Source organism: Acomys minous (genome assembly GCF_964271855.1).
Source record: "Acomys minous genome assembly, chromosome: 10".
NCBI classification, from domain to species: domain Eukaryota; kingdom Metazoa; phylum Chordata; class Mammalia; order Rodentia; family Muridae; genus Acomys; species Acomys minous.
The window spans coordinates 6,414,718-6,440,567 of record NC_140491.1 but is presented as its reverse complement, the minus strand read 5'-3'; the positions used below and the strand labels follow the sequence as shown (position 1 = coordinate 6,440,567).

General features: G+C 46.6%; 1 long non-coding RNA gene across 1 annotated transcript; it reads right to left on the bottom strand.

Annotated features, from left to right (window-relative positions):
* Window positions 1-19,554: 19,554 nt before the first annotated feature.
* LOC311606336 lies at window positions 19,555-24,219 on the bottom strand. Its single transcript, XR_014782299.1, has 3 exons — window positions 23,950-24,219; window positions 21,322-21,444; window positions 19,555-19,572 (listed from the first exon to the last, which is right to left on the bottom strand). It is a non-coding gene; the product is annotated as an uncharacterized lncRNA (long non-coding RNA).
* Window positions 24,220-25,850: the final 1,631 nt, after the last annotated feature.

The following is a 25,850-nucleotide window of genomic DNA, read 5'->3' as shown; positions in this document are numbered from 1 at the left end:
ATTGTAAAAAAAAAAAAAATCAAATTCTATCTCCCTCAAGCTAAGCGAAAGCCATTTTTGTCATTGTGACATTGCACTTTCTCAATAGCGTTAGTACTACGAGGGGTTATTTGAAGTTGTATTTTGGCTTCTTTGTTTTTCTTAAGCTCAGGGACAATTTTTACTAGCATTCGAGAGAAACAAACAGGGAAGATAAGCTGTGAGTCTCGACAGTGGAGGTCAGCAAGCAGGGGCCTGGTGAAAGGAGAGTGTCAGAGAAAGCCGCGAGGCTAAACAAAGGCGTGCTTGACCCTGGCCAGCACTGGAAAGGGAAGTCAGCTAAGAGGCTTAGCTGAGAAACAGCATATTAGCAAGATGGACTTTGAATTAAGACTCTACGACTATGAAAGCTTTTGGTTTGTTGTTTTGTTTTTGTTTTTGTTTTTCCAGACAGGGTTTCTCTGTGTAGCCCTGGCTGTCCTGGACTTGCTTTGTAGACCAGGCTGGCCTCAAACTCACAGCAATCTGCCTGCTTCTGCCTCCCAAGTGCTGGGGATTAAAGGCATGCGCCACCACTGCCCAGCAACAGTGGAAGTTTCATCCAGGCCTGCTGCTACCAACTTGTGATTGAAGCTAGTGAGCTGAGGCAGGAGGGTCACAAGTTCAAGCCCAGCCTGAGCTAAAAGTGAGTGAGTTCAAAGCCAGCAGGTGCCTTTCTCCAAAAGGTATTTGAAATATCTCACCAAAAAATATCTGAAGAAGAACAATCTTCGAGACTGGCTGCGTGTTGTCGCCAACAGCAAAGAGAGTTATGAATTGCGCGACCTCCAGATTAACCAGGATGAGGAGGAGGAGGACGAGGATTGAGACATGTTGGTCTGGAGTGTTTTGTATTAATTCATAAATAAAACTTAGGAACAAAACAAACAAACAAACAAAACAAAGCTAGCTTAGGTAACTAACTTAGTGAAACTCTGTCTCAAAATAAAGAGCGCGCTGGGTGTATGACTTTAGTCCCAGCACTCAGGAGGCAGAGGCAGGTGGATTTCTGTGAGTTCAATGCCAGCCTGGTCTACAAAGCGAGTCCAGAACAGCCAAGGCTACACAGAGAAACCCTATCTCGAAACAAAACAAACAAACAAACAAACAAAAAAGACACTGGAACCCCTATTATGGTAGCAAGCAAACAGAGGCAGAGGAGCCGGGAACTGTCCGGGGGACACAGCCGCGCCCAGCCAGCCAGGCTCTCCAGCTCACTTTGTTTCTATATCTCAAGGAAACCCAAATTCCTAAATTTTTGTTTGTTCAGTGCTCCTTAGATTCAGTAGTTGTTTCCTTCTTTTTGTTTGTGTATTTAATTACTTAGATAAGGCCACACTATGTTGCCACAGTGGAGCTTGCAGCTCATAATCTCAAATTCTCTTTTTTTCAGCTTCCTTTGTGGCTGGGACTGCAGCAAGTGGCTGCATGCTCAACTTGAGCTACCTTAAGTAGATTCTGATTTTTTTTTTCTTTTTCTTTTTGATTAGTCATGCATCCTTCCTTCCTTGTTTTTTTTTTTTTTTTTCCTTTGAGACAGGGTTTCTCTATGTAGCCTTGACTATTCTGGACTCTCTTTATAGACCAGACTGGCTTTGAACTCACAATGATCCGCCTGCCTCTGCTTCCCCAGTGCTGGGATTAAAGGCCTGGGGCACCCTATCAGCCTTCCCCTACTTTTTTTTTTTTTAAAGATTAACTTTATTTACTTAAGATTTGTTTATTTTTACGTGTATAAATGTTATGTCTGCATGTATGTATGTACTTTCGTATTTGGGGCCTCCAGAGGCCGGAAGAGCACTCCCTGGAGCTGGAGTTATGGTTAGCTGTAAGTCACAGTGACAAGTGTCCTCTGCAAGAGCAGGAAGTGTGCTTAACCACCTCTCCAGCTGCCTATGCTTTTGTTGTTATTTTGTTTTGTTTTTGCACTTAAAGAAAGGGTTTATTTTGACTTGTGAAGTTTCTGATCTGTCCTTTTTAAAAACCTACTTATCAAAAAACAAAACAAGAGAAACCCCACTTATCATTTTATGTATTTTGCACACAAATAGTCATGTGGGAAAGCTCACTCGCCATGGTACAAGGATCAGAGGACAACTTTGCAGAGCTGGTTCTCTCCAGCTTCACGTGGGTTGTGACGTGGGTTGTGGGGACTCACGCTCAGGTTCCTCATGGCGAAGCCAGCTCTCTGGCCTTTGCTTTGTGTTTTCTGAGAGAGTCACGTGTAGCGAGGACTGGCCTCAAGCTCATGCTGCTGACAACGGTGTTTCGCCTTTGCCAGGAGGTCCCACCTGCGTGCTGGCATCACAGGGACACACCACCATGAACCTTCTGCTTTAGAAAGAGACTTACAGAATACTTAAATCACTGTCTCAGGAGACAGATAAAAAAAAAAAATCCAAAAAGCACACTTATAAATAAATGGTATGTCATTAAATAATATCACAGTTATCACAAAGAAACTGCAGAGACAGAACTGCTGGCTGGCAGGACAGCCTCCAACAAAACTCGACTCAAAATACTTGGCAACAAGTGGGCAAAAACTCATAGTAGAATTTTAAAGCAGTTTAGGCCGTTCTGAGCTCTGTAAGAACCCATCTCAAAACACCAGCACCAATAATAAGAGCAGTTGAAATATATAGTGTGGGGCCTGGACAGATGGGCCAGTGGTTAAGAGCATTGACGGTTCTTCCAGAGGACCTAAGTTTCATTCCAGGTACCCACATGGTGGGTCACCAACCATCTGTAATTAAGCTCAAGGAGATGCCATGCCTTCTTTTGGCCTCCAGGCACACAAGTGCACAGGCATAGATGCTGGCGAAAGACTTACACATATAAAATAATAAATAATTATAAATGTATTGGCTGGGCAGTGGTGGCACATGCTTTTAACCCTAGCACTCGGGAGACAGAGGCAGGAGTATCTTTGAGTTCCAGGTCAGCTTGCTCTACACAGCGAGCTGCAGGATAGTCAGGACTACAAAGAGAAACCCAGTCTTTAAAAAAAAGAAAGAATGGGCCGGGCATGGTGGCGCATGCTTTTAGTCCCAGCACTTCAAAGGCAGAGGCAGGTGGATGTTGTGAGTTTGAGGCCAGCCTAGACTACAGAGCAAGTTCCAGGACAGCCAGAGCTGTTACACAGAGAAACCCTGTCTTGAAAAACCAAAAAAAAAAAAAAAAAAAAAAAAAAAGAGAGAGAATGAGCTGGGCGTGGTGATGCACACCTTTAATACCAGCACTCGTGAGTTCAAGGCCAGTCTGCTCTACAAAGTGAGTCCAGGGCAACCAGGACTGTTATACAGAGAAACCCTGTCTCAAAAAAATAAAAAAATGAAAGAAAAAGAAAGAAAGAAAGAAGAAATAGTGTAGGGGCTCTATGTAGGAGCCATGTAGAGACATGGCTCAGCAGTTAAGAACACTGGCTGTTCTGCCAGAGGTCCTGAGTTCAATTCCTAGCAACCACATGGTGGTTCACAACCATCTATAATAAGATCTGGTGCCCTCCTCTGGTGTGCATGAAGACAGTGTACTCATATACATAAAATAAATAAATAAATATTTAAAAAAAGAAATAGTGTACTAATTGAAGTTAGACAAAGGTGAAGAACATTTTATTTTATTTTTACTTATTTATTTATTTTGGTTTTTGAGACAGGGTCTCTCTGTGTAGCCTTGGCTGTCCTGGACTCACTTTGTAGATTAGGCTGGCCTCAAACTCACAGAGATCCTCCTGCCTCTGCCTCCTCAGGTGCTGGGATTATAAGCGTGTGTCACCACGCCTGACTGAAGAACATTTTGATAAAGTAATCATTTACAAACATTTATTATTTGTTGTTCGAGATGGGGTCTCACTATGTACCCTATGCCAGCCTGGAATTTGCTGTGAAGCTTGGGCCAACCCCCAATTCCAAGTGATTTTCCTGCCTTAAATTCCTAAATGTTAGTGATAAGTCATGTGCCACCATGCCCAGGTATATAAACCATATAAATGTTACAAATAATTGTTGAATAATCAACTTGGTTTTTGTTTGTTTTTTTTGTTTTTTCAAGACAGGGTTTCTCTGTGTAGCCCTGGCTGTCCTGAAACTCCCTTTGTAGACCAGGCTGGCTTTGAACTCATAGAGATCTGCCTGCCTCTCCCTCACAAGTGCTGGGATTAAATGCATGAACCACCACACCTGGCTCAAATAATTATTTTATACTCTTTTTGTTTTTGTTTTTGTTTGTTGTTTGTTTTTAGTTTTTTTGTGTTTTGTTTTTTGAGACAGGGTTTCTCTGTGTAGCCCTGGCTGTCCTGGACTCACTTTGTTGACCAGGCTGGCCTTGAACTCACAGAGATCCTCCTGTCTCTGGTAACTTTAAAGGCCTGTGCCACCACGCCCAGCTTATACTCTTTTTGTTAATAAGAATTTTTACTTTGTTGTTGTTGTTGCTGTTGCTGTTGTTGTTGTTGGGGTGGGCATACTCCACAGTGCGCACGTGGAGGTCAGAGGGCAGCTTTGTGGAGTTTGTTCTCTCCCTTCATCTTTACACAGTTCCAAAATCAAACTCAAGTCATTGGGCTTGTGAGGCAAGGACTCTTACTTGCTGAGCCGTCTTGCTAAGAATTGTTATGAGTAAAAACAACAACAATAACAACAAAAACAAAGAACTGTTATGAGTAATGTTTACTTAAAGTCAGCCAAGTGTCATTAAAATAATAACTGGCGCTGGCACGGTGGGGAAGGCAGAGGCAGGTGGATCGCTGTGAGTTCGAGGCCAGCCTGGTCTATAAGCAAGTCCAGTGCAGCCAGGCTATACAGAGAAACCCTGTCTCAAAAAAACAAAAATAAAACAAACAAACAAACAATCCAACCTGGCAGATTATAAGTACTTGAACTTCACATTTCCAGTTTATCTGAAGACACAGCCATTTTAGAACTGGAAGTTAATACCACATGACTTATCCCAGGGCTAGGTCAAAGACTTGTACAGTTTCTGTTTTCTGGATATTTCTAGGTAATTCCAGAAACTTAAGTATTTCTTTCTTTCCTTCCTTTTTTAAGGTTTTTTGAGACAGGGCCTCTCTGTGTAACTATGCCTGGCTGGTGTGTGTGTGTATATATATATTATTTATTTGTTTTATTTTATGTGTGTTGGTATACAGCCTGCATGCATATCTGTGTAAAGGTGTCAGATCTTGGAGTTACAGACAGTTGTGAGCTGCCATGTGGGTGCTGGGTCCTCTGGAAGAACAGCCAGTGCTCTGAACTGCTGAGCCACCTCTCAAGCCCGAGTATTTCTTAAAATATGGGCTGCCTACATAAACACTGTTTTTAATTCAGGTGTGGTGGCGCACACCTTTAATCAGAGCTTGGGAGGCAGAGGCAGGTGGATCTCTGTGAGTTCGAGGTCATCCTGGTCTACAAAGCGAGTCCAGGACAGCCAAGGCTACACAGAGAAACAGAAAAACAGCAAACAAACAAACACAACAAAACAAAACAGTCATGTACCACCACACCCAGCTTGTTGTCGGATTCTTTTTCTTTTAATTTATATAACTATATTTAGTATCGGGTGGTGGTTCCTAACACATTTAATCCCAGCACTGAGCAGGTAGAGGCAGGTGGATCTCTGAGTTTGAGGCCAGCCTGGTCTACAGAGTGAATTTCAGGACAAGTGGGGCTACACAGAGAAACTGGGGCTACTCTTGAAACAAGCAAGCAAACAAACAGTGACAGCTCAGGATGTAGCTCAGAAACAGATCATTTACCTAGCATCTGAGTTAAATTCCCAACAGCACAAAAACAACAAACAAACACCCTATAGAAAAAAAATCTACATCTAATGAGATAAAGTTCCTAGTAGCAGCTAGTGTGAGCAGGCACTCAGATACACAGGCAGACAGCAAAAGAGGGAGACAGTGACAGACACCCTGGTGCCTCATAGACCCTGGGGTAAAATTACAGCCCAACAGGGAACTGAGAAAGGACGGAGACACTCAGGAAGGCAGTCCAGTTCTCCTACAGCTGCTTCCTTCTTGCTCTTTAGAGAGACCTTCAGAATGTCTGTTCCCCACACAAAATAGGGACAGGACTGGGTGGGAAGACCCCAGCTAAGCTCAGGACTTTGGGTCTCTCCATTCTGCTGAATTTCCTTTGCCAATGAGAGATCTCCCTATCCCCAGTGGAATGCCCTCCCCTTCCCAACACACACACACATACACACACACACACACACACACACACACACACACACACAAGCACACACCCCACAGCCACCCTCCTTGTGTGGGCCTTGAATTAGCCCCAAGTTGTCTGAAGAAATAGTATAACTCTTTAGAGGCAACAACCAGGCAAGACCTCATGACCCAACCCTACCACTGCTTTTGCTCCTAGGTCTGTAGCCAGGTTCAAGTCCCAGCAGGCCCCTAATGTGAGGGACCAAGTGATCCCTGTGAAGAGATCCGGGCTTGGAAACAATTGCTTGAATAGGCACATTTATATAACAGGAGAGCCAGGGAGAATGGCTATTAAAGGTGTTGGATAATGGTGAAAAGAGTGTAAAACTGAATCTGCCAGGTTTATTAATACAAACACATTAATGTTGTCACCACAGGCATTCCCAAGAGCTTACAGATGCGCACAGAAGCACGTGCCTCTAGTTCCAGGAGTCTGAGGTAGGAGAGAGAGTCTGAGAGTTCGAGGCCAGCCTGGGTGAGTCGGCTATGTCACAAACATAGACGGCCATGTTTGCATCTTCCCACAACATCAGAATTCATTGAGTACCAATAAGTTTACAGGCTATAGTGATTTTTGTTGCCTGAAAATTGCCACGTTGTTCAAATTTCCTTTGATAGATGATTGTTGACAAGCACAGGTTTTGCGTTTGGTTGATTGGTTGGCTGGTTGGTTTTTCTGAGACAGGGTTTTTCTCTGTAGCTTTGGCTGTCCTGGAACTCACTCTGTAGACCAAGCTGGCCTCAAACTCAGAGATCTGCCTGTCTTTGCCTCCCCAGTTTGACACTATGCCCAGCCACTGTGCATCTTCTGAATTGAGTTCTTTCTTCTCAATTGACTCCTAGCTTGAGCCAAGATGACATAAAACTGGCTAACACGTGGTCTCTCGCTAAGTCTGGAGCTTATTCATTCAGCAAGGTGAGCTGGCCAATGGGCTTCAGGGACCTGCTAGTCTCCACACTGGAGGGTTGAGGTTACAGGGCCACACTGTCATGCTTGTGGTTTTGTGTGTATTCCGGGGATCCAAACTCAGGTTCTTGTGCTGATGTGGCAGCTAATTTTCCCACTGAGCCACCTCCCAGTTAAGATTTATTCCAATCTTAACTACTAATTAAGTCTCTGATCACACATTACCTATCACACGGTAACTGTATTTGTACATATATATATATGTTCATTACAGAATGGCTATTAAAGGGTTAAAGAGTGCACAGTAAAGTTCAAGGAGTCCAAAGAGGCTGATAGAGATACAGAGAACATCTCAGGAGTAGGAGGCTAGTAGTTAACAAAGTCTATTGGAGAGCTGCTGGAAGTCTCCCCACAGAGTAAAAGCCAGAGTCACAGACTGGAGCCAAGACTCAATTTTGAGCTGGGCGTTGTGGTATATACCATTAATCCCAGCACTTAGGAGGCGGAGGCAGGCAGGCCTCTGAGTTCTAAACCAGCTTGGTCTACGTAGTAAGTTCCAAGCCAACCAAAGCAGTGTCATGAGACCCCGTCTCAAAAACTAAAACTCAGCCAGGCATGGTGGCACACGCCTTTAATCCTAGCACTCGGGAGGCAGAGGCAGAGGCAGAGGCAGGCAAATCTCTGAGTTTGAGGCCAGCCTGGTCTACAAAGTGAGTCCAGGACAGTCAGGGCTACACAGAGAAACCCTGTCTCAAAAACAAAACAAAACAAAAACCTCATGGTTGAATGGAGCAAGTGAGGTGCAGATACAGGTATGGCAGTTTGAGTAGGCCACATCAGCAGTGGACTGACTCCAAGCTGAGCTGAAGATTGGACTGATAGATAGATTCCCCGCCTCCCCTCAGCAGACAGGGTTTATCTCTGTCCTTGGCTGCTCTGGACTCACTTTGTAGACCAGGCACACCTCGAACTCCTAGCAATCCACCTGCTTCTGCCTCCCGAGTGCTGGGAGTAAAGGCATGTGCCACCATGCCTGGCCTGGTAGGGCATCCTTTTAAAATGGTGTGGGGGCACATAGCTTTAATCCCAGTAGTCTGGAGGCAAATGCAGATGAATGTCTGTGAGTTCAAGGCCAGCCTGGTCTACATTTATTTATTTATTTATTTATTTATTTATTTATTTATTTACTGAGACAGGGTCACACTATGTCGCTCTAGCTATCCTGGGTCTTACTGTGTAGACCAGGCTAGCCGCTATGCCCCTAGCTATCCTGGGTCTTACTGTGTAGACCAGGCTAGCCACTATGCCCTGCCAAGTTTCTTTTAGACTTATTCAATTCGTTGTGAATGAGGGTTTTGCCTCATTCACGTGTGTACCTGGTGCCCGGGGAGGCTAGGCAAGGCTGTCAGGTTCCCTGGAACTAGAGGTACAAACAGTTGTGGGTGCTAGGAATCAAACCTGGGGACCCTACTAGAGCATCAAGTCCTCTCAGCTGAGGGCCCATCTCTCTAGCCCAAGGGATGGAGATACTCTTTTTCTTTTCTTTTTTCTTTTTCTTTTTTTTTTTCTTTTTCTTTTTCTTTCTTTTTTTTTTTTTTTTTTTGGTTTGTTTTTGTTTTTCTGAGACAAGGTTTCTCTGGGTAGCCTTGGCTATTCTGCACTCACTTTGTAGACCAGGCTGGCCTCTGCCTCCCCAGTGCTGGGATTACAGGCGTGTGCTACCTCCGCCCAGCTGAACGGAGATATTTTAAAGAGACACTAGTGCCTTTCTCTTTGGCTATTAGACTGTTAAAAGAACAGTCCCCAGATAACTGGAATTGCTCCAGGAATCTCAGCCTTGGAGAAGGAAGGCTCTGAGGCCTGGTGATCACCATAGAGAAACTGTCTCGAAAGAAGATCTCGGTCTGATGACTTGTCACATCACTTTGCAGGAGAGACTGGAGCTGGCCAGCAGTGATGGTGAGCGAGGCCACGCCTTGAGCCAGGACTGCTAAATTATATAGCTTACCCTCCACTTAAACCTAGCCTGGGCTGGAGAGAGAACTCACAGGTAAGGTCACCTGCCAAGCCTGACAGCCTGAGGAACCACCAGGATGTAAATGGTAGGAGTGGGGAGGGAGCCCCCAAAAGTGGTATTCTGACCTTCACATGCATGCTGCGCCTCATGTGCTCCTTCTCCAATTGAACAAATGCAGCAGCAGCATTAACAACAACAAGCCTGTCACGGTTGGACGAGGGATGTAGTTCAGTCAGGGGGTAGGGCATTTACCTGGTAAGTGCGGAGCACTGACTTCCATTTCTAGCACTGCATACGTGGGTGTGGTGGTGCCTGCCTCTAATACCAACACGGCCAGGTGGAGGAACAGAAAAGCAAGGTCATCTCTGGCTACATAGGTAGTTGAGGCTAGCCTGTGCTACATGAGACTCTGTCTCCGAAATAAATACACACGTAAGTAAACCAAAATAAACCTAAGCCCTGAGTCAGAACCCCAAAGATGGATTTGTCGTATTTGTGATGCATGCTTGTGTGTGTGTGTGTGTGTGTGTGTGTGTGTGAGAGAGAGAGAGAGAGAGAGAGAGAGAGAGAGAGAGAGAGAGAGAGAGAGAGAGAGAGTCTTCACGGTGTGTTCACACTGAAAGCTCTTTCTCTGCCTCTCGCTATTTTTTTTTCCCATTTAATTGGCCTATGGGTGAGTAGCTTAGGTGTGTGTGGGTGTGTGTGGGTGTGGGTGTGTGTGTGAGATAAAACAACCTGACCAAAGCCAGGCATGATGGTGCACACCTTTGAACCTAACCCTTGGGAAGTACAAGCAGGTGGCTCTCTGGGATCGCTGTGAGTTTGAGGTCAGCCTGGTCTACGTAATGAGCTCTAGTACAGTCAGAGCTACACAGTGAGACCCTGTTCAAAACCAAACAAACAGCATGGCCAAAATCAACCTGGGGAGGAAAGGATTTTTTTATTTCATCTTACGTTTTGTAATTCATCATCTGGGACAATTGAGGCAGAAACGCAAGCCAGGAACTGAGGCAGAAGGCATGGAGGGTGGAGGAAGGCCGTTCCAGGCTTGTTCCCGGGGATGCTTGGTCAGCTTTCTTGTCCACCAGGACAGCCTGCCCAGGGGTGACACACCCACCATGGGCTGACTTCCCACATCACTTATTTAAAAAATGCACCACAGGGTAATTTTGTGTAGCACTTTTTTAAAAATTAATTTATTTGTATTTTATGTACATTGGTGTTTTGCCTGCATGTGTGTCTGTGTGAGGGTGTCGGATCCCCAGTTATAAGCTGCCATGTGGGTGCTGGGATTTGAACAGTGCTCTTAAACACTGAACCACCTCTCCAGCCCCCAGGGGTGGCATTTTCTTAACTGAGGTTCCCTCTTCCCAAATCCAGCTTTTATCAAGTTGACATAAAAGTAGCCAGCACAGTGGCCAAGCCTAGCTCACTCTGATATTAGCTTCAATAACATTATTTCTTCTTACTGGGAAGACATACTGAAAGGCCAAACTTAATGTGGCTGTAAGTTCAAACATGGCTTCTCCCCAGCCTTTAAGCTGCCTTTCTTTGGGTCTTAGCTGAGTGGAAAAGTACTGAGTTCACCCAGAAATATCTGTCTGCTGAGCCAGATAAGAGACAAAAGAGGGAAATCCTACCACCCTGCAGGCAGCTGCTTGGAACCAGCCCAACAACTGCACTGCGTATGACTTCTAGGAAGCAGCTACTGGCTTCCCTCAGCGTTGTACAAACTCTGGCCCCTAACAATGGAGGGCCAATATTTTCCTTAGTGCCGAGGCTCTCTCTGCGTGGAAGAGGGGACACAAGTCCTTGTTTGTGGTATCTTTGCTCCATGTGATCTCGCCCTAAGTTTCTGCCTAACACACTAACACACACTCCTTTGAGAAATGAAAGTCTTTGAAAATTACATTTGTGTGAGAGGAGCCCCAACATGTCTGAAGAGCTTTGTGATTGCTCCTATTGCAGGCCAGACCTTATTTCGGGAACTGTAGTCACACAATTTAATTAGAAAAGTCAAATGCAGTGGGAGTGACTGGGTGCCAGGATGGCAGGGGCCAAGCAGTGGCATCGGTTCACCAAAGGTGAGGTTGGCTGAGAGACTATATATAAGTAACAGTCAAATCTGCAGTCAAAACAATCTGTTGTCTCCTCCCATCCCCAGCAAGAATGGCTATTATCAAAAACACAGAAGATACTAAATATTGGTGGGGATATGGATATGTAAGAGCACCACTATTAATAAATACGTAAATAAGTAAATAAAGGTCCAGGCGTGGTGGCACATGCCTTTAATTGCAGCAGAGGCAGAGGCAGGTGGATGGCTGTGAGTTCCAGGACAGCCTGGGCTAAAAAGAAGTCTAGGATAGCCAGGGATACACACAGAGAAACCCTGTCTTGAAAAACTAAAAAAAAAAAAAAAAAAGATCACTCTTGGTGGGAATGTAAATTAAATTAGTATAGCCATATGGAAAACAGTATGGGAGTTCTTTAAAAAAAATAAAATAAAAATAGAACTACAATTTAATCCAAAAATCCCACTACTGGATGTATAGCCAAAGAAAATGAAATCACTTTGTGGCGGCATCTACACCCCCAGCGCTCAATGCAGCATTATTGAAGAGAGTAGAGAGCAGCAAATAACTGAAGTGCCCGCCAGCTGGCTCATGAATGGAGAGAGAAAAATGCTGTTCGCAGAATAGATTGCTTTGACTATAGAAAAGGTGCTGTAGCCAGGCGGTGGTGGCGCGCGCCTTTAATCCCAGCACTTGGGAGGCAGGGGCAGGCGGATCGCTATGAGTTTGAAGCCCATGGCAGAGTCTTGGTGGGAAGTGGGTGATGGGCTCTAAATTCATAGCATTTTAAATTATTTAGTAAATGGGCCCCGATGTCATTTCGTTCTTTCTTTTTTTGAGACCAAGTCTGTTTGTGTGGCTCTGGCTGTCCTGCACTCTCTTTGTAGACCAAGCTAACTTTGAACTTACAGAGATCCACCTGCCTTTGTCTCCCTAGTGCTGGGATTAAAGGTGTGAGTCCCCATGTCCGGCTCCAGCTGTAATTTCTTTGTGGTAAAAACATGAAGTCATCAGTAAAAACATGACACGTGGCCGGGCATGGTGGCACATGCCTTTAATCCCAGCACTCATTAGGCAGAAGCAGGCAGATCTCTATGAGTTTGAGACCAGCCTGTCTACAGAATAAGTTTTAGGACAGCCAGGCTATACAGAGAAATGCTGTTTCAAAAAGCAAAAGCAAAAGCAAAAGCAAAAAAAAAAAAAAAAAAAAAAAAAAAAAGGAGGGCTGGAGAGATGGCTCAGAGGCTAAGAGCACTGGCTGCTCTTCCAGAGGTCCTGAGTTCAATTCCCAGCACCCACATGGTGGCTCACAACCATCTATAATGAGATCTTCTATCGTGCAGATGTGTATGCAGGCAAAACACTATATACATAATAAATAAATAAATCTTTAAAAAAAGAAGAAAAAGAAAAAAGAAAGGAAGCCGGGCGTGGCACACGCCTTTAATCCCAGCATTCAGAAGGCAGAGGCAGTTGGATCGCTGTGAGTTCAAGGCCAGCCTGGTCTACAGAGTGAGTCCAGGACAGCCAAGGCTACACAGAGAAACCCTGTCTCAAAAACTCAAAAAAAAAAAAAAGAAAAGAAAAGAAAGGAAGGAAAAAAAAAGCATGATTAAAGAGCAGCAGATTTAAAAAAAAAAAAAAAAAGCTGGGCATGGTGGCGCACACCTTTAATGCCAGCACACAGGAGTCATAGGCAGGCAGATCTCTGTGAGTTCAAGACCAGCCTGGTCTGCAAAGCGAGTCCAGGGCAGCCAAGGCTACATAGAGAAACTCTGTCTGGGGAAAAAAAAAAAGCTTCATGCTCCAGGAGCTGCTGCCACTGTCTGTGGGCTTTTTCAGCGTTCAGTGGGTCCAGTGACTGTCAGGCACTTCCGGGCCTCCAGCATCAGTAGGGTGCTCCCTTCTGGTCTTGAGGCTGTCAGCGTCTTGGATTGAGCGGATACCATAGTCTTTGCCTCTCACTGTACAGATGTTAAACCATCTAGCCTCCCATGATGGTGTAAGCGCCAACCTAATAAACAGACTTTCAGAATTCCATATTTATCCAGCACTCAGGAGGCAGAGGCAAAGGGTCTCTGTGAGTTCGAGGCCATCTGGTCTACAAAGTGAGTCCAGGACAGCCACGGCTACACAGAGAAACTCTGTCTCAAAAAACAAAAAAAACAAGCAAACAAATAAAAAACACCAACGAACCAACAAACAAACAAATAAAAACAAAACAAAGGACACGTTGTGGATGTTGTATGTATTTATTTTCCTTACGGCAGATTGTCCCAGGAGAATTCAGCCAAACAAAAAAAGTGGAGGAAAACTGACACCATACAGTTGTCCAATAGAACATACGTACACAGTATACATATACACACAGTATTAATAAATAAAACATAGAAATCGATATTTAAGGGCTAAGAATGTAGCTTAGTTTTTGTTTTGTTTGTTCATTTTTTTGAGACAGGGTTTCTCTGTGTAGCCTTGAGTGTCCTAGACTCTTTGTAGACCAGGCCTTGATCTCGCAGCGATCCGCCTGCCTCTGCCTCCTGAGTGCTGGGATTAAAGGCGTGTGCCACCACGCTTGGATAAAATGTGTAGCCCAGGCTGGCCTCCCTCTCCTTCAGCAAATCCTACTGGTGTGGGCCACCACAAGCAGCTGGCTTAGTTGGTAGAGTGTTTACTTAGGACACTTGCAATCCTCGCTTGGATTCTAGCAGCATATCAACCAACCGTGATGGCACGAACCTACAATTTCCACACTCAAGAGACGGAGGCAGGAGGGTCATTATTACCTGTGACATAGCTAAGGCCAGCTTGTGCTGCATGAGACCCCACCTCATAAAAAAGTAAATAACTAAATAAAAACAAAGCAAGACTTACAAAATGGATGCAGAAGAAAGCATTATGGCCAGGCAGGGTGACACAGACCTGTAATCCTAATCCTAGGACCTGGGAGGCAGAGGCAGGTGGATCTCTGTGAGTTTGAGGCCAGTCTGGTCTACAAAGTGAGCCTAGGACAGCTAAGGCTACACAGAGAAACCTTGTCTCAAAAAAAACCCAAATTGATATATCTCTAATCTGGAAACCACCAAAAGTATGGAAGACCATGGAATACTCAGTATTAAAAAGAATTCTTTTGGTTGGTTGGTTTGTCAAGACAAGGTTTCTCTGTGTAGCTTTGGCTGTGCTGGACTCCCTTTGAAGACCAGGCCGGCCTCGAACTCACAGCAATCCAATCTGCCTGCCGCTGCCTCCCAAATGCTAGGATTAAAGGCATGTGCCACCATGCCCGGCTAAAAAGAACTCTTATTTTTTCCCCTTATGGCTAAGGCTGGCTGTGCACTATCTGTGTTGCCCAGGCTAACCTCAAACTCACAGCAGTCTTTCTGCCTCAGCTCCTGAACATGAGCTACTTCTCCCGGACGGAGCAATTATTATTACTATTATTAGAGTATATGTGTATATATAGTATATATTACTCCATATGTGTGTGTGGACACATGTGCCACAGGGCACACGTGGCAGTGGGAAGACAACTCTGTGGAATGGGTTCTTTCCTTCCACTTTTATATAACTTCCCGGGGTCAGACTCAGGTCAGGACACCCGCCAGGCAAGTGCGCTTAGGCTGCAGCGCTGTCCTGCCAGCCCTGTAAGAAAGGATGGATACAAGCGACAACTTGGAGGGACCTCAAGGCAGTCAGTGTATGGAATGAAAGCCAATTTCAAAATAAGATGCACACTGAACTTTCTCAAAAAGACAGGTTTTAAATCATATTTTATTTATTTTGTGTGCTGAGTGAAATGTGTGTGGGTCAGAGAATAGAGTGGTGAATTTACTTCTCTCCTGTCACAGTGGGGTCCTGGAGACTGAGCTCTCCCAGTCAGGATTGGTGGCAAGTGTCTTTTTTTTGCTGAGTCATCTCTATGTCCCCTCAAATGGCAAATTTTTTAAAAAAGATTTATTTACTTATGATGTATACAGTGCTCTGCTCACATGTACACCTGCAGGCCAGAAGAGGCCATTGGATGATGTTATAGATTGCTGTGAGCCACCATGCAGTTGCTGGGAATTGAATTCAGGACCTCTAGAAGAGCAGGTAGTGCTCTTAACCACTGAGCCATCTCTCCAGCCCCTCCAAATGGCAAATTTAATGGCTCTGTTATCTAATGGCTATGTATATTTACTTTTAGTAGAGCTAAATTAGCTTGGTTTCAGTTCCAGGTGACTAAATATTAAAACACTGTGTAGATAAACCTACTGGTAAAACTGAGATCCAGGTGAGGATGTGGTAACAGTTACTTTACTCCTTGTTGTGACTCCAAGTGGCTCTGGGGAGACAGGGATTACTGTGACTCCCACTTTAAGATGGGACACAATCAGTCTACCACAACCGGAAGGCATAGGAGCAGGAACATGAGGCAGCTGCTCATATCATGTCTACAAACAGAAAACAGAAATGAATGCCAGTTGGGCCAGCTGAAGAGATGGCTCAGTGGTTAGGATCATTGTCTGCTCTTCCAGAGGTCGCGAGTTCAATTCCCAGCAAGCACATGGTAGCTCATGACCATGTATAATGTGATCTGATGCCCTCTTCTGGCCCGTGGGTGTGCATGCAGGAAGGGCACTGTATACATAATAATACATAAATAAATTTTTTTTTTAAATGGCAGGGTGTGGTGGCACACATCTTTAATCCCAGCACTGGGGAGGCAGAGGCAGGCGGATCGCTGTGAGTTTGAGGCTAGCCTGGTCTACAAAGTGAGTCTAGGGCAGCCAAGGCTACACAGAGACACTCTGTCTCCAAAAAAAACAAAACAACAACAAAGAAATGAATGCTAATCCTCAGTTTGCTTGCTTTTCATTTACTCAGTATAGGACCTCAGCCTATGAGATGGTGCCAGCCACATGGAAAAAGATACATATCAATTTAAAAATAGTGACTACCTCAAAGGGGAAGGAAGAAAGTGTTTTGCTCTTTATTGGCCATGATTGTGATTTTTTTCCACTGAATGATTCCTTACCTTTAGACTCTCCTCTCTCTTTTAATGATCTTCTACTTCCCCATGCCCAGCCTTACCTTCTCTTTATTAGATCTTTAATTGGCCTCACTTTGTAAACCAGGCTGGCCTTGAACTCACAGTGATTTGCCTGACTCTGCCTTCCAAGTTCTGGGAAGAAAGGTGTACAGCACCACACCTGGATCTTGGCTTCATTTTTTTTTTTCGAGACAGGGTCTCTCTGTGTAGCCTTGGCTGTCCTGGACTCACTTTGTAGACCAGGCTGGCCTCGAACTCACAGTGATCCACCTGCCTCTGCCTCCCGAGTGCTGGGACTAAAGGTGTGCGCCACCATGCCTGGCCTTGGCTTCATCTTTATTAGATTTTTTTCCCCTCAGTGTGCAAATAAGGTATGTAGTCTTTCTCATAAATCTTAATTTTTCTCTACATGTTTTCACTTACTTTCCAGCACTCTAGGAGGCAGAGGCAGGTGGATTGCTGTGAGTACTAGGCCAGCCTAGTCTACAAAGAGAATCCAGAACAGCCAAAGCTACACAGGAAAACCCTGTCTGGAAAAACAAACAGCAAACAAAATACAAAACAAAATAAACTCTTTGTGGTAGTTTGATAGAAGTGGCCCCCACAGACTCATGTGTTTGAATACCTGGCCATAGGGAGTGGCACTATTAGAGGGTGTGGCCTTGTTGGAGTATGTGTGACCTTGCTAGAAGAAGTGTGTCACTGTGGAGGCCGGCCTTGAGAGAGCTCAGGCCACTGTCAGCATGGCACACAATCTCCTGCTGCCTGTGAATCAGATGTAGAACTCTCAGCTCCTTCTCTAGCATCGTGCCCGCCTGCGTGCCGCCATGTTTTCCGCCATGACAATAACGAACTAAATGTCTCAACTGTAAACCAGCCCCAGTTAAATGCTTTTCTTTGTAAGAGTTGCTGTGGTCATGGTGTCCCTAAGACACAATACGCCGACCATAGAAGATATCTCATCTCTAGTCACTCCAACTCCGGCTCCCTCATGTGCCTCATGCTCTCTGAACCTGATCTTTAATCTGAGTACATCTGGTGCCTTCCCCTGCTGTCACTAGATAGCTTCCTTGTCACCTGACAGCTGTGGGCAACAAATATCTTTGGTTTTCATTCAAATAAGCTTCCTTTACCTTCACATGAGAATCGTTGAACTCATGTTTTTGTTTGTTTGTTTTGTTTTGTTTTTTTGTTTGTTTGTTTGTTTGCTTGTTTTGAGACAGGGTTTCTCTGTGTAGCCTTGGCTGTCCTAGACCAGGCTGGCCTCAAACTCACAGCGATCCACCTGCCTCTGTCTCCCCGGGGCTGGGATTAAAGGTGAGCACTACCATGCCCAGCTCTGAATTTGTGGTTTTGAGGGTAGGCCTAGGGATGGCTTTCTGAGGACATGCAGAGGTGGAATGAGGCAGTTTGAAGACAGAAAGGTAGACAGAGAGGTCAAGAACCTGGAACCGGAAGCGGTGGGGGAGGGGGTAAATAGAATCAGATTACACCTGTGATCCCAGCACTCTGGAAGGCAGAGGCAGGTGGATTGCCAGGAGTTTGAGGCCAGCCTAATCTACAAAAGGAGTCCAGGACAGCCAAGGCTACACAGAGAAACCCTGTCTCAGAAACAAAACAAAACAAAAAAACCCAAAAGATTTCTATGTGGTACCTTTGACAAGAGACTCAGCCAAAACCCTAGCACGCCCAAAGGCCACACCAACCTTAAGACCGCACTGCTACAAGGACATTTGACTGCTTGTTCAACCATGGACTACTACCACTCTTAAGAATCATTGTGAGGCCAGGCTCGTTGGCTCAGGCCTTTAATCCCAGCATTCGGGAGGCAGAGGCAGGCAGATCACAGTAAGTTCGAGGCTAGCCTGGTCTACAAAGCGAGTCCAGGACAGCCAAGGCTACACAGAGAAACCTTGTCTCGAAAAACCAAACCAAAACAAAACAAAAAACAAAAAAAAGAAAGAAAAAGAAAAGAAAAAAAGAAAGAATCATTGTGTAGCCACGTATTTGTAGCACACACCTGCAATCCCAGTACTCAGAGGCTAACAGGAAGGATCCCAAGTTTGAAGTCAGCCTGGAATACATAATGAGTCCCAGGTCAGCAAGGTGGGGCATGGGGGGGTGGGGGTGGGAGAGAGATGGCTCAGCAGTTAAGCACTCCTGTTATTTGTTTTTGCAGAGGACCTGGGTTTGGCTGTACTATTCACACGATGGCTCACAATAGTCCATCACTCCAGCTCCAGGGCATCCAATACCCTCTTCTGACCTCTGTGGAATGCACGTGGTAAACGTACATTTATGCGGGCGCAAACACTGGTATGGCCGGGCGTGGTGGCGCACGCCTTTAATTCCAGCACTCAGGAGACAGAGGCAGGTGGATCGCTGTAAATTCAAGGCTAGACTGGTCTACAAAGCGAGTTCAGGACAGCCAAAGCTACACAGAGAAACTTTGTCTCGAAAACCAAAAAACAAACAAACAAACAAAACAAACAAAAAAACACTCGTACGTTAAAAGTAAAAGTAAAATCTCCCCCTTCAAATGAGGATCGCAGGAGACATTTACAACAATACTTGGCTATTATAATTATTTAATTTATATTTTATTTTACTCATTTTATTATTTATGTCTGAGGCAGGCGAGCCCAGGCAAGGATAACCCTGAACCTCTGATTCTACCTCCACCTCTCAGAAGCAGACATGTTCTCCACATCTGGTTTATATGGTGCTGGGGATTGAACCCAAGGCATCTTGTGCACTGGGCAGGCACTTTTCCAACTGCACCACAGCTCCAGCCCTTAGTTATCCATCTGACGCTATGTGTCATGCAGTGCACTCTGGCCTCAGACTTGCCAGGCAGCTGAGACTGATCTCACACTTCTGTTCCTCCTTCCTGTGCCTTCTAAATGGTAGGCTCCCAGGTATGCAACCCTGTGCCTGACTTATGTGGTACTGGAGATCAAATCCAGGGTTTTGTGTATGCTAGGCATTTTTTTTTCCTGAGACAGGGTCTGTGTAACAGCCCTGGCTGTCCTGGACTCCCTTTGTAGACCAGGCTAGCCTTGAATTTACAGCGATCTACCTGCCTCAGGCTCCCTGAGTGCTGGGATTAAAGGCGTGCGCCACCACGCCCAGCTAGCTTCCTGACAGGTAGTCCTTTCTGGTTTATAACTTCCTAGGCAATACCAGGATGGCCTCAGATTTGTGGTGATCCTCCTGCCACCGTTGACCCGTGTTTGATTCTTAGGATTCATGGGGATGGAAAGAGAAAACTGACTTCCAAAAGTCATCCTGTGACCTCAACACCTGTACAAATTACACAAACAAATGCAGGCTGAATATGTTAGCATGCGGCGTCTTTAATCCCAGCACTAGGCAGAGGCGAATGGTAAGAGGTAAGTGTGAGGACAGCCAGGGAAGTTATACAGAGAAATCCTGTCTTCAAACAAACAAACAAACAAAACAAAACAACAACAAAAACCCAAACTGGCCCTGCCTTGGTCAGGTTGAATATGCCTAAAGTTTATTTTGACAAGCGTAGTTACAGGCATTGCCGTGCTGTACTGCACCAAAATAATGTTCATATCTTTGGAAAGTCTTTCTCTCTTGGTTGACAGTTTTGTTTGTTTACCTTACATGTATGGGCATTTTGCATGCATGTATTGTTGTATGTACGTATGTTCGCCACATTGTGCCGTGCCCTTACATCTCCTGGAACTGGAGTTACAGCAGGTTGTGAGGCACCACATGGGTGCTGGGAATGGGACCCTGGTCCTCTGGGTGCTCTTAGTCACTGTGCCCTCTCCAGAGGCTGGAGAGATGGCACAGAAGCCTAGCGAGATCCTGGGGATCTGGGCAGGACTTTGCTGAGGCAGTAATATTCACTCTGTGTGATGGGTAGAAACAAGCAATCAAGGAGTGTTTCCCACTGCTTAATTTTTATTTATTTACTCACTTTTTATGTACATAGGTGTTTTGCCTGCATGAATGTCTGTGTGAGGGTGTCAGATCATGAAGTTACAGACAGGTGTGAGCTGCCATGTAGGTGCTGGGAATTGAACCCTGCTCCTCTGGAAGAGGAGTCAGTGCTCTTATCCTCTGAGCCATCCTCCAGCTCCTGTTTCCCACTGCTTTAAGTTGACTTTTGCACCCAAGACCAGGCTGGTTTGTGTGTCTGTGGAGAGGAAAGGGGGTGGGCAGGAGTTTATTTTGGCTTGTGGTTGGAGAGTTGCAAGGCTCTGGTGTGCATCTGGTGATGATCTTCTTGCTGGCAGAGTCCTAAGCACAGGACAGTGCACCACCAGAGACAGGAAGTGAGTGTGTATTTGTGCACATTATAGCTAGTGCGCTATGAGCATGTTAGCTAGTGCTGGGGTGTAACTCAGCAGTAGAGTGTGCGCCTAGGATGCAGGAGGCCTGGGTTTAGTTCTCAACACCACAATTTTTCCTATGGTTTTATAAGAGGTCTTTTTCTTTCTTGTTTGTTTTGTTCTTCTTTTTTTTCCCCCTTGGGTTTCTTTTTTGTTTGTTTGCTTGTTTGTCCAGACAGGGTTTCTCTGTGTAGCCTTGGCTGTCCTAGACTCACTTTGTAGACCAGGCTGGCCTCAAACTCACAGCAATCTGCCTCCCTCTGCCTCCCGAGTGCTGGGATTAAAGGCGTGCACCACCACGCCCGGCCTGTTTTTGTTTTTGGTTTTTTTGAGACAGGGTTTCTCTGTGTAGCCTTGGCTGTCCTGGACTCACTTTGTAGATCAGGCTGGCCTGGCAACAATCCGCCTGCCTCTGCCTCCCTAGTGTTTTTTTAAAAAAATCATTTATTTGCTTATTTGTTTGTTTGTTTGTTTATTATGTACATAGTGCTCTGCCTGTGTGTACACCTACATGCCAGAAGAGGGGCATCAGATCTCATTATAGATGGTTGTGAGCCACCATGTGGTTGCTGGAAATTGAACTCAGGACCTCCAGGAGAGCAGTCAGTGCTCTTCTAAGCCATCTCTCCAGCCCCCAGTTGTTTTGTTTTTCAAGACAGGGTTTTCCTGTGTAGCCCTGGCTTACCTAAAACTCTCTGTAGACCAATGCTGCCACCACACAGCATTAGGTCCTTTTTTGTTAGCCGCCTTCTTCTTCTTCCTCCTCCTCCTTCTTCTCTTCTTCCTCCTCCTCTTCCTCTTCCTCTCTCTGAAAGACATGGTCTCACTATGTAGCTCTACCTGGCCTGGACCTCACTGAAATCCAATTGCCCTTGATTCATGTCTGTAATATCAGCACTTAGGGGGCTGAGGCAGGATTTTGAGGCCAACCTGGGGTACATAGCGACTTCCAGGCCAGACTGGGTGGTGCACGGAGACCTTGTCTCAATGCACTCTTTCCAAAATAGCGTTGGTTAGAGGGGCTAATAGGGAAAAACCACAGAATTTGACTCAGCAGAACTGAAGAAGGGGTTTGCTTTTAAAGAAAGGCCAACTGAATAGGAGACAGATTTATTCTTAGGTCTTACTAATAGCTAATAGAAGAGATAATGATGATGTAGAAAAAAGGGGGAGCGGAGAGCTGGGGACATGGCAGAGGTTCACCTAGTGTCAGCAATAACGGAAACAATAATGCAGACCCAGGGAGAACACTGGGTAAAGGGGAATCTGTGAGGGACAAGGCAGGAGGGCAGGGCGAAGGGAGAGGGAGGGCGAGGGCCAAGGGAGAGGGAGGGCGAGGGCCAAGGGAGAGGGAGGGCCAAGGGAGAGGGAGGGCCAAGGGAGAGGGAGGGCGAGGACCAAGGGAGAGGGAGGGCGAAGGGAGAGGGAGGGCGAGGACCAAGGGAGAGGGAGGGCGAAGGAAGAGGGAGGGTGAAGGGAGAGGGAGGGCGAAGGGAGAGGGAGGGCGAGGGCAAAGGGAGAGGGAGGGCGAGGACCAAGGGAGAGGGAGGGCGAGGGCCAAGGGAGAGGGAGGGCGAAGGGAGAGGGAGGGCGAGGGCCAAGGGAGAGGGAGGGCGAAGGGAGAGGGAGGGCGAAGGGAGAGGGAGGGCGAGGACCAAGGGAGAGGGAGGGCGAAGGGCGAAGGGAGAGGGAGGGCGAAGGGAGAGGGAGGGCGAAGGGAGAGGGAGGGCGAGGACCAAGGGAGAGGGAGGGCGAGGGCGAAGGGAGAGGGAGGGCAGGGCGAAGAGAGAGGGAGGGCGAAGGGAGAGGGAGGGCGAGGGCGAAGGGAGAAGGAGGGCGAGGGCGAAGGGAGAGGGAGGGCGAGGGCGAAGGGAGAGGGAGGGCGAGGGCGAAGGGAGAGGGAGGGCGAGGGCGAAGGGAGAGGGAGGGCGAAGGGAGAGGGAGGGCGAGGGCGAAGGGAGAGGGAGGGCGAGGGCGAAGGGAGAGGGAGGGCGAGGGCGAAGGGAGAGGGAGGGCGAGGGCGAAGGGAGAGGGAGGGCGAAGGGAGAGGGAGGGCGAGGGCGAAGGGAGAGGGAGGGCGAGGGCGAAGGGAGAGGGAGGGCGAGGGCGAAGGGAGAGGGAGGGCGAAGGGAGAGGGAGGGCGAGGACCAAGGGAGAGGGAGGGCGAGGGCGAAGGGAGAGGGAGGGCAGGGCGAAGAGAGAGGGAGGGCGAAGGGAGAGGGAGGGCGAGGGCGAAGGGAGAAGGAGGGCGAGGGCGAAGGGAGAGGGAGGGCGAGGGCGAAGGGAGAGGGAGGGCGAGGGCGAAGGGAGAGGGAGGGCGAAGGGAGAGGGAGGGCAGGGCGAAGAGAGAGGGAGGGCAGGGCGAAGGGAGAGGGAGGGCAGGGTGAAGAGAGAGGCACAGGGAGAGGGACTGAGCCGGCAGCGAGGCAGATGTCCATTGCTGCCCTGGACACTCCCTTATCAGAACAGTGATTTCCTGCTGAGGCTGATGGGAACTGCAGCTGTTTGTGTTTGTAATAGAGAAAAGCGAACATAGGGCTAGGGCTGTAGTTTGGTTCACAGAGTGCTTAACTAGCATATACAAAGCCCTGGGTTTGCCGGGCATGGTGGCGCACGCCTTTAATCCCAGCACTCGGGGAGGCAGAGGCAGGCAGATTACTGTGAGTTCGAGGCCAGTCTGGTCTACAAAGCGAATCCAGGACAGCCAAGGCCAACAGAGAGTCCTTGTCTCAAAAAAATCAAAAACAAACAAACAACCGCATGCCCTGGGTTCAATTCCCAGTGTAGCATATACCAGATGAGGTGATGCCCACCTATAGTCTCAGCCGCAGGAGGTACAGGCAGTAGGATCGGAAGTTCAAGGCCACTTTTGAGGCCCACCTGGGCTATGTGAAGCCCGTCTCAAATATCAAACAAAACAAAAAATCCCAAACAAACAAACAAAAAACCTGGCTGTGGTGGTAGCACATACCTTTAATCCTAGGACTCAAGAGCCCAAGGCAGGCAAGCTCTGTGGCTTTGAGGTGAGGCCTACATAGTGAGTGAGTTCCAGGAAGAAGAAGAAAAAAAAAAGACTGAAAAAGAAGTGAGGGTGATATTGGCTCTTATGTTTGCCCTATGTTTGTTTTGCCTTGTCCGAGATGGGATAAGATAGAGCCAGAGCTGACCATGGAGCAGAACGTTGAGGCGTAGGGATACTAACATCTGACGGCTCATCGCCTCAGACTTAACAGACTTAAAGTGCTGGCTTATGGCCGTAGAGCCTCCGGGCTTGGGGTTGCTAACAGTTAGCCCCTGAGTTCCTGCCTCTTACCTCACTGACCCTCTTCAGAAGCCTTTAGGACTTCATGCTTGTAGCTGCAGGGAAGAGCAAGGCCCTGTCAGTGGCTGGCTGGTGCTCTGGGCCTGGGAGAGGCGTTACCCTCTGTACACCTAAGTGACCTTACCCTACTGTTATCCTACAGGCTAGGATACCTGTAGGCCAAAAGTTGCTGTTCTGGTAGGTGAGTCAGAGGGTGGGAGCTAAAATGGCTGCCAGGGTATCTGCCAGATAGTCTCCAGCTTCACAATCCCACCTGCATGCTAAGCGACACACCCTAGAGTGCTAGGCCAGTTGCCATGGCTACCACCAGACTCATAAAGACAGTCTACATTCCTCACTCATTCTCACAGCAGGCATGCCTATTTCTTCCAATAATTGGCATATTCCTTCCAAAATTATTTCACTCTGCATTTACTACCTCAAAGCATTAAGAGCCGAGAAGTTGATTTGTAAGTGAGGGAAAAAGAATCAGGCCACTCTGGAGGCCTGTCACCATGGCCCTAGTCACAGTCTTTCCCAGCTACACTAAATACCCTGAGGACTCACAGGCTCATGGAGGAAAGCAATTTAGTCTATAGACCATTCCCGTTTTGTTGGGTTTTTGTTTTTGTTTTGTTGGTTTTTTTGAGACAGGGTTTCTCTGTGTAGCCTTGGCTGTCCTGGACTCCCTTTGTTGACCAGGCTGGCCTCAAACTCACAGCGATCCGCCTGCCTCTGCCTCCTGAGTGCTGGGATTAAAGGCGTGCGCTACCACATCCAGCAAGACCCTGACTATAAGCCGGGCGTGGTGGCGCACGCCTTTAATCCCAGCACTCGGGAGGTAGAGGCAGGCGGATCGCTGTGAGTTCAAGGCCAGCCTGGTCTACAAAGGGAGTCCAGGACAGCCAAGGCTATACAGAGAAACCCTGCCTCAAAAAAAACAAAAACAAAAACAAAATCAAGACCCTGACTATAATGAATTACTATATAGAATTTTTAAAATAATTTTTAAAAATGTATTTATTATTTATACAGTATTCTGCTTGCATGTGAGCCAGCATGCCAGAAGAGGGTACCAGACCTCATTTATAGATGGTTATGAGCCACTATGTGGTTGCTGAAAATTGAACTCAGGACCTTTGGAAAAATAGCCAGTGCCCTTAACCTCTGAGCCATCTCTTCAGACATATATATATATGTGGGTTTTTTTGGCCAGGCAGTGGTGGCACACACCTTTAAAATCAGCACTTGAGAGGCAGAGGCAGGTGGATCTCTGTGAGTTCAAGGTCAGCCTGGACTACAGAGTGAGTTCCAGAACGGTCAGAGCTGTCACACAGAGAAACCCTGTCTTGAAGAACAAACAAACAAACAAAAAACCAAATGAAGGATAGATAAACCTGTTTTTTAGGATTCCAAGTGTGGGATCGGAACGGTCTCGTGAGAGAACAGGTGAGGTTAATTCACTAGAAGAGCAACCACCTCGTGCAGGAGCTTAATTGTTGCCAGCTGAAAAGATCCCGTGAGCAGACTCTGGGAGGAGATATATAAATGAGTCAGAACTGGAGGTGTGGGCTTTTTGGAGACTTGGGATAGGTTTGGCTGTTCATCACTGCACTTCAAGACACTCCTAGAGAGAACGGATTGAGGGAAGGCTTCAGAGTTCTGGCTCTTGCTGAGGTTCTGGGTTCTGGTTACCCCAGGTTCCAGCAGAAGAAATCCTGTGGCTCACGCCCGGCGAATCGCTCCTTGGAACTGATATCCTTAAGGTTTTGTTATTGTGTCCATTAATCCTCATTTCCTATTGTTTTGGTTAGTCGGGTTATAAGTGACATATGCTCGGTCACTAAGTTGTTAATAAAATATATTGGTTAAAAAAAATGAGCCTACAACCAAAACAAAACAGAATATATATT